We start from the raw sequence: 14,161 nt of genomic DNA on the forward strand, positions 1-14,161 counted from the left end.
ACGACACTCCTTTCTCTTGTGTATAAAGAATACAGTAAATGTTTTCGAATACATTCTAAGAGTTACGTGTAAACTTAATTTGTGTTACATTCTATTAAACTTTCGTTGGCTATGTTAATGGTGAAGACACAGATTTAATGGTAACTGTTTTTAACACCGTTCTGCCTAGTAGCGAAGTCGAGGAATCACGCCGCGCATTCTTGGTTTTAAGGTCACATGTTTCAGTGTTACGCTATGGCTTTTTATGTATACATTCACATTGTGTTTGTTTATCGGGATGTTTCAATTGGCAAATTGGCACGTTTATATTTAATGTTATAAATTTGCTTTTTTTTCTATCAGCTTAGAGAAATTTCATGGATGATTTACATCTGATCTTGAGAAATGTGCGACTATCAAGAATGTTTATCTTTAGTATCAGAAAGAAATATCATTGCATAAATCTCGGATTTAAACCACTTCGTGTCACTTCCAAGAGGTTGATAATTTCACCAGCTTCCTATTAGCCTTGGTACGCGTAGTTCCTGGTGATGTCCAATCTCCATTTTCCAGTTGGAGGTGAGAGGATGGGGGCTCAGTGGTAGAGCGCTTACCTCTGGTGCGTGAGGTCCTTGGTTCGATTCCGGCCTGATAAGTTCGGGGTGGACAACATTGTATACGTGCGTTTTCTCGTGATACTTCTCTTTCCTCCCAATTTATCATTCCACCATTTCTTCCATCATCATTCACTTGCCTTAATCATCCGTCTTCCTTACCCTAACAGGTATAATTGTGCAATATTAAATTGAAAGATTTCATTTTTTCCATTATTCAGCAATTTTTACACAGTTTATCCTCTTATGATTATAATTCGAGGCTAAGGGGATGGTGACTGTGATAATGAACGAAATGGTAGAACGAAAAAGTGGGAAGAAACGGGAAATTCCCACGCACACCATGTTTGCCCCAGCATAAAAATCACATGGCACAAGCTGGGATCGGATCAGAGACCCCACATATCAGAGTCGAACGCTTTAACACTGAACCATTGCAGCTCCAAGTTAGTCATTTCGTGCGTGATCTTCTATGGGAATGAAGGGGGTACGTGGTGGCTCACTGGTAAAGCGTTCACCTCCGGTGAATTGGGTTTTTGGTTTGATCCCAGCTCGCACCAAGTGAGCTTTGTGGTGGACAAACACCGTGTGTGTGGCTTTTCTTGGAGTTCTCCCGTTTCCTCCCACTTTCTTTATTTCACAATTTCATTCATTTCTCATCATCACCGTCTCCTTTAGCCTAGCCGGCATAGAATAATCGTCGGACGTAAAACTTAAATATTTTATTTCGTTTCTATGGAAAGTAAAATAAACAAATTAGTTGTTGGGGTCCCAGTAAGGCAGAAATTCCTTAGCCAAGATCTAGAAACATACAAGAATAGATGAGAGAAAATGTAAACGTTTTGACTTGTTATTGGCATAGTTGTTCCTGATGGTTACCATCATATGACAAAAGTTTTGCATATTCGAAACTTGCAAAAATCACATTGCTCTGTCTACTTCAGTGTTTTAACAAAGCTAAAATGATTTCAAGAGACATAAATATGACTTCTGTACCTCAGACTTATTGCTTTACTTTGAAGCAGCGGAGAGTAGGCAAGTATCAAGTAATTTTATATATAAAATTAATGATTACGAGCGGCTACCAACCTCTGTTGGAGACATAAGTATTTTGGATTTCAGGACCAGACTCGATTTTTGAGCTGTGCCGAGCAGAAATATGTACAATACGAAAGATCAATGCAAAACGAGTAAAATATTTTGAAACGTTAGTTTGGAGAAGAACGGAGAGAATTAATTGCGTGAGCTAAGTAGAGAGGAAGTGTTAACAAAAATTAGAAAGAAAAATCCTTAGAATCATTATTTGAAAGAAAGAAAAGCCTTATTAGGAATGCAATTAGTGATGGATTGTGATGGAAGTTATAGGCCTATCGGTAAAATTTACAATTTTTACACTACACATTAAGGAAAGAGAACTTATCTAATGATTTATTTCGTGTATATAAAAAGTAAAGCATTAGATAACTTCTCCTTTCTTAGCTGTAGAGATAAAATTGTAAATTTTACCAACGTGACTTCTCTCACGAGCCGCCATACAATGTGATAGAAGTTATGTAGAAGATAAAAGAAGGATAGGAAGAATACTAGAATTGATAGACGATATTAACGACAGCCAGTGATAATTTCAAGGGAGTGGTTCCGGCAGGGAAAGCGAAGATCCCCCGATCGAACCTAACATATATCAGCAATATTTTTATAGTACTACTTTCACCCCTATGCATGAGAAGTCCCCCCCCCAGGAGAAATCTCCTGAAAGCATAGTAAAAGTATGTTACTATATCTGCATTTTCTACCTTGAAATTACTTACACTCTACGTACTAGCACTTAATTATACTCTAAGTACATACACTTTAGTTACTCTAAATAGTCTTATTAAAGTGATTACACTTACAGCGATTAAGTGCTTACAGTATAATTAAGTACTTAGAGTATTTGAAGTGTATATATATATTAATACTTCTAAGATAGAAAATGGAGACATATTAACATACTTCTACTAAGCATCACTGATGACAGTAATTCTTATATCGAAAACAAAGGCATTAGGGTGAACAGTAATATATATTGACGATGATAAACTTGCAGAAGTAAGCTACCAGTTATGTTGATACATCTTATATTTTTTCAGTCCCTTCCAATTCATCACTGAGTTTGCTAATTCGAACGTCAAATTGTCATTCTAGGATACAGTCACCTTGCTGATTGTTCTGATGTGACCCGTTAGAAATAACCAAGGAAGAAGTTGCTCAACATCTCCTAACTGTCCACAGACTTTTTCTTTTTTAATTTTTAGTTTGCGGCTGACTATTTTGTTTCTTTTTTAAAAAAGGCTTTTTCTTTTTTTCTTTTTTTGTAATGTAATGAATATGAAAAGACGTCAACATTTGATGTCAAGGTTACATTTCTCCACGTGTTTATATATACAGTTAACACACAATATGGAAACCGCTTATGTTATAGTTAGAGCTATACTGTACTCTACCGAACAAACCACGAACATCTCCCAGCAACAGATGGTCAAGCAACCAATAAGCTTTCTTAATTTCTCCCGGAATGTCTAATAATTTAGCTACAATTATGTGGCTCTAAAACCGCTAAATGTCCTTGTCTGTTAAAGCACAAATCAGTGGATAATTGAAGCGCTTGGAGGATAAAGGTGGTATGTAACAATTTGAATATGATGGGAAAATTGACTTTCACAACTTTGTCCGTTAACATAACACCTTCGTCGTTTCTAAATATCTGCACTAGGACGAGGACTCACCAAATAATGTGTTAGGTAGCATGAGTAGCATATAACACGTGCATGAACAGCCAGAATGCAACATTTCGAAAAATGTAACATAACACCTTTATCTTCCAAGTGCTTCAATTGTGTCTGGTTTGAAACGTTACTTTTGATAGGTCTTAACTTACGAGTAGCCTTACTTTCGTTCACATGTTCTCGCTGACGTTTAGACACGCCAAATTTTGATCTTGCTGAAGTTGAATGTTACTATCAAAACTACACAACTATTTTACAAAAGATTGTTTTTTTAAAAAAGTGTTAAATCTACTTTAGGACGGCACATTTTAATACACAAAGATCCACAACACATGCTAATCTATAATCAACTTTCTTCAAAAGAAAAAAAAAGTGATTGAAAAGAAACAGCAAGTCCCTACTAACCAAAATTTATTACACTCTTCAATACGATAATTTTACATAAATTGTTTCGTCCATTCATTAACTATACTTCTATATACAGAGAGCAGAAAAAGTCCCGGAACGCTCCAATATTCCGCGAAATATACAGATCAGCAAAAACAAAAATAACACGTCTTAAATAGTTTTGAAAAAAAGCTATCCAATGATACCAAATGCAACCACCTATTTCCACTCCCTCTGGGGTCACGGAAGGTAACTTTAAAATTTTAAATGGGAATGGATTCTCCAGAAAAAGGGACAGTGATTTGACCCACAATTGAAAACAGTGTTTTCACGATTGGCGCTTGAATCAACATATAAGAAGAAGGGGACCAAAACGTTATGAATATGTGAACTGTCAGTTTCGTACTCTGTGGCCATACGGTTACAGTAGTGGACTGCGGTCCTGAGTTCGATTCCGCGTAGGGTAATCTTTTTATGTGAATTTTTGTGTACCCAAATAATGAAAACATACATTTTAACTTCCATAAAAATAATGTATTCATATTTATTCATATTTATTTATTTGTTCATATTTATTAATTTGCAAGAAAATACAAATGGTGACAAAATGGTTTATTTTTGTTTTAAATAATCATATGAATTAATCCTAATACCTCTTTTACCAAGAACCACTTCATAAAACTAGTTTACAAAACAATTATCGAAATTTGTATTGTATGTAACTTGAATAAAGTATCAATTGAAGCTAAGAGGTATGGAATTTATTTGGGGAAATAACAAAAGAAAATGTTGCCTTTAGCGGGGACCTCCGACTTCGTAGTCCAATAAATACGCTAACCGTATGGCCAGAAAGCACAGGACTGGCAATTCGCATTTTCGTAACGTTTTGGTTCACCTTTTTTTCTCTTCTTTTCTTTTTTCTCTCTCTCTTTCTTTCTTTTTCTTTTTTTCTTTTTCTTTTCTTTTTTTTTTGTGTGTGTTTCGATTCAAGCGACATCCGTGAAGACACTGTTTTCAATTTTGGGTCAAATCACTGACACTTTTTTTCTGGAGAGTCCAAATGGTCCAAATGTGCAATAAGAAATGGGGTTTCCATTTAAAAGTTTAAAGTTATCCCCGTACCCCTAAGGAAATGGGGATAGAGGGTTGCGTTTGGTATCATTGGATAGCTTTTCAAAACTATTTAACACGTGTTATTTTTGTTTTGCTGATCTATATAATTCACGCGCTATTGGACCGATCCGGGACTTTTCCGCACCCTATATATAATTTACGTTGGCTCAATAATGGAGTTAGGAAGAAGTTAGTCAAGTGCTATATAAGCGACCAAACCCCGAAATGATAGACTTCTTCGTACTTTGGATAATTGCATCTGTCCAAACTTAGAATTGATCACTTTCTTCGGCCAATGGCCGTTTTCGAACATTGCTCCCAACATATATAAACAATAAAGATCAACCAGCAATACAATGACGAAAGCTGAGATATGAATAAGATCTGAAAGTTTCATAGAACTGTTACTGTACAATCGAGTGCAAATAAATTGGGCCATAATTCCCTAGAACAAAGGATTAAAAATTATAATTCTGGGGATTACTGGCATCAATGGCCTAAGCCTGTCATGTAAAGTTTGTTTCTTCAACTGAAGTGCAGTTCGTATATAAACGATGTCGCCTCCTACATATAGTGGCTCGTGCTATAAATAACTCATCGTCTGCGGAAACTTGTGGAAAACACCCCCGATAACTAAATGGCCAACCAGAACCCTCATTTCAAACAATTGACAGACGCTTGTCAAATCCACGAGGAGTCTTAGTTTTCACAGTTCCAAACGCTGTCCTTTCAGTTAGTGACATTGCCTGACATCTGCTTCATATTAGTAGATGAATAGGAAGAAAGAACAGACACGCTCCAATAGTGTGGGACCTACCGTAGTCGGGACAAGACTTCACTTAGGAACTAGTATGTGACCTATTCAAATATCCATGTTTCAAAATCCTGCGATACTTCTGCAAAAATTTTATAGAGGTAGTTGGTGGGCACTTCAAATTGTATGCCCATTGCCAAACTGCATCTATAAAAATTGTTGCGTTATTACCTTAAGATTCTGAAACATGTATTTTTGGATAGGACACATATTAGTTCCTATATTAAGCCTTGAACCGACTACGGTAGGTCCCATAGTTTCGGAGCTATGGACCTTTATTCATTTTTACATGTTTTCGGCAGCCTTTAACTCCGAAAGGAAGCATTTGTACACCCAGGTTGGTCTATACTTTTCATCTTATCTTGGTATCAGGAATTACCTCCCAAACGTTGTCGGTGTTGCTTTGAAACACCCTGTATTAACACGTAGGGAGAGACAGAAACAATAGCAATACTTAAATAATAACCTAAGAAAAAATAATAAGCGCAATGCTTTTATAAATTGCACAGAAAAGGAGAAAATAATACTTGTGATGGGGTAAAATAAAAAAAAATAAAGTAAAATAAAAGACTAAAAGCACTGGATGACTAAAAGCAATGGAGAGAAGCAGCAGGAATATTGTGTGATCGTAAGATACCAATATGCCATAAAGGAAATATTTACAAAACAGTAGTGAGACCTGTCATATTATACGGAGCGGAATGTTGGATAACGAAGAGGAGAGAGAAACAGAAGTTGGATTTTGCAGATAAGAAGATGCTGCGGTAGATGTCTGAAGTAAGTAGCGCGGAAGGACAAAATTAAGAATATAGTGATCGGAGAACAGTAAAGGTGAGACCAGTAGTAGAAAAAATGCAAGAAAATAGACTGAGATGGTTTGGCTATATAAGAAGATAATCTTTGGAATACGTAGGTCACCGGATCGATGCTATAGAACTAAATGGGAAACTGGTCCGAAGCCGGCCAAAGAAGTGAGGGGATTATGTTAAGAACGATACGATGCAGTGTGGTATCAGTGGAAGAAAGAAACAAGTGAAGGACATCAATCCGAAAATCCGATCCTAGATAACTGGCTTAGAAGAAGAAAAAGAAGATAAAGAATAAAGTGAGAGAATGTTGCAAATTACAGTAAAATAAAGGCTTAGGGGGAGGAAGAAAGAGACATGATGATTGGACACATTATGAGGTGTGAAGGAATCGCGCTATTGACTATAGAAAAAGTGACAGAAAAAGTCAGAGGAAAGTCGTAATTGAATATATGGACCAAATAATACATGATGTTAGGAAGAAACACTATATAAGGAGGCAAAATTTCTAGCTCAGGATAGGGAAGAGTAAAAAGATGCGTCTAACCAATCGAAAGGTTATGACTCCAGAAAAAGAGAAGATTTGAAAAATGTATTGTTATTTAGGTATATTTTAGCAAGTAAGTTTAATGTAGTGTTAATGCCCAAGTTTCTTTTTAACTTTTTTTTATGTAGAATCCTGTTATATATGGTAGTAATGCAAAAGCTGAATAGCTGGATTAAGTGCTGTAAATGAAAATTTACAGGAGAGCATTTTTTTTTAAAAAACACATTTCGTAAACTACGAACTTTGTAATTTACACTCGATTATATTAAATCACAAATATACTGTAAAATTTGAGTAAAATTACTGAAATGTTCAAAATTGTAGTTTACATAACATTGTTCTTCGCTGTTTACCATTGAAAATAGATCTTAGCTTTACCTTGTTACTCTCAAATGTAGGAGTGCCCAAAATAATGTTCACAACGTTTCCAGTTATTTTTGATTTGTAGTTTTGCGCAGGAGTTCCGAACTTTTTTTTTTTTTTTGACCGATGACTTTACTGAACATCCACGATATCACGACATGCTTTACTGAACACTATCGATATCACTACATACTTTACTGAATATCCACAATATCGCGGCACATTTTACTGAACAACCACGATATCATGACATACTTTACTGAATACTCACAATATCGCAACACACTTTACTGAACACTCACGACATCACAACATACTTTACTGAATATCCACAATATCGCGGCACATTTTACTGAACAACCATGATATCATGACACACTTTACTGAATACTGACAATATCGCAACACACTTTACTGAACACTCACGACATCACAACATACTTTACTGAATATCCACAATATCGCGGCACATTTTACTGAACAACCACGATATCATGACACACTTTACTGAATACTCACAATATCGCAAAACACTTTACTGAACACTCACGACATCACAACATACTTTACTGAATATCCACAATATCGCGACACATTTGTATTAGTTTTTAATTAATAATAATATAAACTCTTGTGGTGTTAGACTATAAGTTGCTATGAAGTAGTATGGTATTGCACGTTGTTCAATTACGAGACACTGGCTGGTACAGTCTGTCTCAATATTGATTTAATTAATTATTAAACACTTCATTGGTTGGGTTGAATTTGAGTTTTGTGCCGTCCCGTTCAACACGAGGTTACATGAAACGTAAACCTACAGTTTGAAACGTGAACCTACAGCAACGAGTTTACATGAGGTGTGAGATCCGAACTACATGAGCTCCCGCCTGGAATCGAATCCAAGTCTGCCACGCCAAAAGCGCATACGCTATCCACATATGCACGATGTAGCTCACAAATACCGGTACTTCATGATTTCTGAATTCTACAATTTGTTTGCACAACTTATGGGATTGTACGATATACCAATGTATCGTGACTCACTGGTTGGGAATCACGCAATACCGAGACTATATGAGACGTGAACCTAGAATTTAACGTATGATCCTAACCACATGGATTCCCATCCGGAATCGAACCCAGGTCTGCTGCTAACCGTATAGCAACGAGGGATTTCAAACATATTTAAGTTAGGCAAATATAAACATACATATACCCTAAACACAACTTTTAGAGTTTCACATCTTAATTTTTTCGCTACTCCAAATTGAAGGTTATTGAATGTTTCTTGTATATTTCCCGTGTATGATCTACAATTGTATGAGAAGATTGATTCCAAGGAGAAACTGAAGAGAGCTTTATTGTAAAGTCGCACCCCTCCCTCTTTCACGACACGGATGTCTCACATGAGCTGACATGCGTGTACACCGCACCCAGAGTATTAACCTCATTCTTCGTCTGAATCAACAATTCTGTGCTGCTATTATTTTCCGACACAATTCTACAGTTTTTCATCGCCGGCATTCATTTTATTACTGATTCAAAATCTCCTTGTGAGAAATATGAAGAGATTTATTCAGTATGATACCATGATCTATATTTTTCACTATTGGTAGCGGGCAAGACCTCATTCCAAGTATTAGTATTGATACAAAACTCTCTAAGAAAGAATTTATATAAGTGTTAAATATCTTGATATATCACTAAGACTACAAATTGACTACTAATTGACTAGTTTAGGAGATCAATTACTAAATTTCTATCCCTACAAAACAAAATTTATACTTTTGTTTTTATCCTTTGATGCTGCAGTTGCTCCTGCTAATAATCAAAGGTATTTTCCAATTAATCTAATTTTCCTCAATAGGTCTGACTTTTTAAAAAATTCTGAATTATGCTAATAATGATGGATAACGATAGTAAAGCAAATTGGAATGTTTCTTAAAGAAAATGTTGAAAAAAGTTCAACAGTCTTTGAGAGTAATGGTTCATTATACGGTTCCTCAGCCTCTATCCGGGAGAAAAATACTCCAAATCCTTCACAGTAAGTACTACACTCCTCTGGAATAGTTTACCTCAATTAATACATAATGTGTCAACAGTTGCGAAATTAAAAAAAAAAAAAATCTGTAAATTCCCTTCTCTTAAGCAAAAATAAGGATACGAATAGCACATGAGGCCAACTAGTAACCAATGCTACTTTGTACAGCTTTTATACATACATACATACATACATACATACATATATATATATATATATATATATATATATATATATATATATATATATATATATATATATATATATATATATATATATATATATATATATATATAATATTTGTAATATACAATATTTAATTTATGTTTGTTCATGTTATTTTTATTCCAGATTCTATTCCTACATAGAGCCTTTTCTTTTTGTTTCCTCTCTTGTATATTATTTTCATTTTTTTTTGTTTTGAAATATTTAACTATTTTTATTTACTTAAGTAGCGTATTCTTTTTTATGTGATTGATATACTTTCCCTTTGTAATTATTAATATTTTCTATCTATTGGTCCCTTTAAAAAATCAATGTATGCACCTAGTTCAGTGCTCGGAGAAGGATGCAGAGCCTTAAGTTCGCCACCTAAAAGAAGTTATAAATAAACAAGTAAACAAATAAAAATTCCTACACAGTGGAATTTATCGCTAAACATGGCAAGACTGAAAATGGAAACAATGCGGAACTGAAAGATAAAACAAACGAAGTCATATGATGCTATGAGTAGTACCAACCTCGAAACACAACAGGACCACTAGTCGTTTATACATTAAGGCTGTTTCTTTTCTCCATTAAGCGAGCTCATTTAGGAGATTATTGTAAATATTCTGATTGTTGTTCTGATTATTTTTTCTTTTATACGTATTAGATACTACCATATTCTAAAAAGAGGCCCGACACATTTCCAAAAAGAGAAAGATATCATGCTTAGAGAAAAAGAGGACGGAAACATTTCACAAGAAAAGGTCACTCTTAACTGCGGGTTCAATATTGGACAAATAAGAAGTTGGTCAAATGTTAAATACGTGTGCAGAATGGGACTGTATGGTTCAGAGACTTGGACATTACGGAAGTTAGAGAGGTTCGAAATGTGGTGTTGGAGAAAAATGGAGAAGATAAAATGGACAGAGAGAGTAACAAACAAAGATGTCTTCAAACGGATAGGAGAGAAGAGGACACTTCTAGCCAGCATCCTTCGTAGGAAGGTCAATTGGATTGGACTCATTTTACTAAGAAATTGTGTTCTTGTTACCGCCAAAGAGGGAAAGATGGAAGGAAAGCGAGGAATAGGAAGAAGAAGAACATAAGTGATCACTGATTTAAAAAAAATAGAAGGAAATATTGGGAGTTAAAAGAGGAAGCTGAAAATCGAGAAACATGGTAGAAACATTTCCAGGCTGAAACTGAAAATTGAGATGGATTAAAAAAAAAAAAACCTTAGTCCCAGGACGTACCAAAAGGCAAAATACTTAATAATACCGTAATAATCTGAGTAGGATGTCATAGTTCGTTTGAAGGTCACTTTGTTTGGTTGATTAGAGTCCGTCTCTATTCAGCAATGAGACTACACTAGACGGAACCTACTCCTTAAAATATAACCGGAACTGCTTCTCGGGCTTGTATACATGGGAAGTAGCCCCACGAGGAATCGAACTTAAGACCACGTGCACCAAATGTGCGTTGGCCATTTGGCTAGTTAGGGCACTGACTTTTCGAACTTTTAAGTCAAAATGGATTGCCTGCGGAATCGAAATATTTAGACACGATCATTATACAAACTGACTGGGTGCACGGTGTTACTTCGAATAAAGATTTCGAAACCTTTCATGACCGTGATTTTTTTCGTGTAAGATGGTAGACAATGTAAAAGGTACAGGGATCTGCTGTTTCTCAATGTGATGCATGAGGTCCTTGGTTCGATTCCAGCGCATACCAAGTAAATTTCTTGCTGGAGAAATACGGTGTACGTGGGTTTTCTAATATTGTAACGACATATTCGGCATTAAAACTAGAATCAACGAGGTCTGAAAGTCTGTTTACACATAACTGAAGCTGAACCGGACGGACATTCACCCAAAATAATGTATTTGGCTTTTGGGGGGCGGGGAAGCATAAAACATGCAAGTCCATTGAAATCTAGAACTTCTTCACGCCTATGGTCACTCGAAAGTAAAAACCTGTTTATAAAACAAAAATATTTTAGTCTGCGTAACGTTAATATGCAACCTTCAAAGCATGCAAGAGTCACGGATTGCATAAAACATCTAGTTGAAAATATTTAAATGTTCTTAATCGTTAAAGCACCACTCTGTCAGTCACACAAATTTTTAAAGTTCACAGTCAGGGAAATAGTTGTCGCTAGCTGCGCTGTCTTATACGTAGCGCCAAGAGATGTCCAGGCAATTTGCAGACGAGCCGAATGCTTAAAGGAACTCACTAGTAATGTAACGAGTGATTCCAACCCGCGAAAAAAATCCCATTTTGTGGGATTTTTTCCACATTAATTTTTCGGAAGGAGATGAACGGATTCTCTCTCTCTCTCTCTCTCTTTTTTTTTTTCCGAAATTGACCATATGTACGGCGTTTTTAACAATTCATGCAAACAAAATTATTTAGGTGTAGAAAATAAGTTTCATTAAACATTAATAAATGTGAAATTAATGTTAATTGTCAAATTTTGCTTCGAAATACATTATCTGGAAATTGCATGTGGTTTGTGGAGTGACTTAATCATGTGTAATTTTCAAATATCAAGGACAAAGAAACACGTACTGGACTGCATTTCAAACAACAAATTGCGTATTTTCGATTAGGCAGATACGCATACTTACTCATACGCATACTTACTCATAGATTATTTTATAAATATTGAAAACTCGTTATTTAGATATTGAAAAAGTGAGTAATATACAGTTGACTATTATTTTTCATATTCTATGTTTTTATATTGTAGGAAATTCTATGGCAAAATAGGATTTTTTTTCCTCTCGAGATGGGATTTTGTAATGTTGGAGACTAGTATCATTGATTGTAATGAACGAGTTCATTGAATAGCAATTGTTGTAGATAACGTGATTTACGAATTCTCGAGCACGCCTACCCTCAATTTTGCTCATAAAAGATTAAAAAAATATTAAAAAAGGAATCAGTAAGAATATATCACAAGACATAGAAATTTAAATTCCTGACCTGCACCACCAACCACGTGCTATATTTTTATTTCGTAAAAGTATGTTGCAGAATAAGTGATGAACTTGGCAATTAGCCAAAGGATTTTTTTTTCAATATTTAAAATTGAAGGTCAATGCGAGTGGTCATAATAAGGAAACAGCAATTGAAAAGAATGCTTGAAGAAAGAAAATATTCAAGCAGGAGATTAGCCTCTTTCTTGATTTTTTTAAAAAAGTAATGATTGTGATGACTCTGGAAATAGTTTATTATAAATTTAGTAGCCAATGAATTTAATATCCAACTGATTTCTTTTAAAATAAATTGCTCATGATGACTGAAAATAATTTACTACAAGTTTATAGTCAATAAATTTAATAATTATCTAATTTCAGCAATGCTTGTAGTGACTGAGAACAATTTACCGCACTATAAATTTACAGTCAGTGAATTTAATAATCAACAGTAATTTTTATTGAGGAATTCTAAATTTACTAAGATATGTTGATACCTCCTCCATTCACTCGCCCATAGTCCATGTCGCTTGTTATACGTTATCTTACTTACCAACACCTCACTACGAAGGACGCTGGCTAAAAGTGTCGTCTTCTCTCCTATCCATTTTAAAACATATTCGTTTATTGCTCTCTTTTTTTATCTTCTCAATTTTCCTCCATCACAACATTTTGAAGCCATCTAAATATTTCTTCCCTAACTTCTGTAATGTCCACGTTTCAGTCCAATACTCTCTCTCTCTCTCTCTCTCTCTCTATATATATATATATATATATATATATATGTTGGGAGCAATGTTCGAAAACGGCCATTGGCCGAAGAAAGTGATCAATTCTAAGTTTGGACAGATGCAATTATCCAAAGTACGAAGAAGTCTATCATTTCGGGGTTTGGTCGCTTAATAGTATCCAAAGCTAGGTTTGGATAATTACAGTTCATCCAAAGCTCAATTTAGAAAGGAAAATAAGAAAAAAATTTATTAATTTTTTCACATTTTACACATTTTACAAGATTTTTATTTTTCAATGTTTAAGAAATGAAAATGTATATCACAAAATTCTGTCAAATAAGAAGTATGAAATTCGTATATGAATAAAAATAGTTCTTCGTATTAATTCCTTCTAATTCAGCTTACTTTCTTTTTTAGAAGACTTTTAGAAAATATGCACCATATAAAAATAAGTACAATAATTAATTAAGCATTAACAGCAAAGTGCGTTAAATGTTTTAAGTTCAGTTATTAACACAATGAAACAGTGAAGAATTTGAAAAACGTGTGCTGAAAATTTTAAGCTGTAAGTGCGAAAAAATATAATGAACTTACAGTTATAAAATGGAATAACTGAAATGCAGATTCGCCACATATACAGGCTCTTCAAGTACATTGTAATAGGTCAACTGTCCAGTTACTTGTTCCTACACGCACTTGAGGAATGACACTTTGAGTTACACTTTACACCCTTCTTTACACAATTACATTTTTTGTTCAAACAGAAGTTCCTGCAGCCGCACTTAATAAACCCCTGCCTGGAGTGTGTTTCTG

The 14,161-nt window shown here is 34.8% G+C and overlaps 1 protein-coding gene across 2 annotated transcripts in view; it reads right to left on the bottom strand.

Moving 5' to 3' along the window:
• Positions 1-14,161, bottom strand: part of Ptr (patched domain-containing protein) — a 437,818-nt gene that overhangs the window by 300,622 nt on the left and 123,035 nt on the right. The window lies entirely within an intron of this gene.

This window comes from Thermobia domestica, chromosome 15 (genome assembly GCF_964235325.1).
Source record: "Thermobia domestica chromosome 15, izTheDome1.hap1.1, whole genome shotgun sequence".
In the NCBI taxonomy this organism is placed as follows: domain Eukaryota; kingdom Metazoa; phylum Arthropoda; class Insecta; order Zygentoma; family Lepismatidae; genus Thermobia; species Thermobia domestica.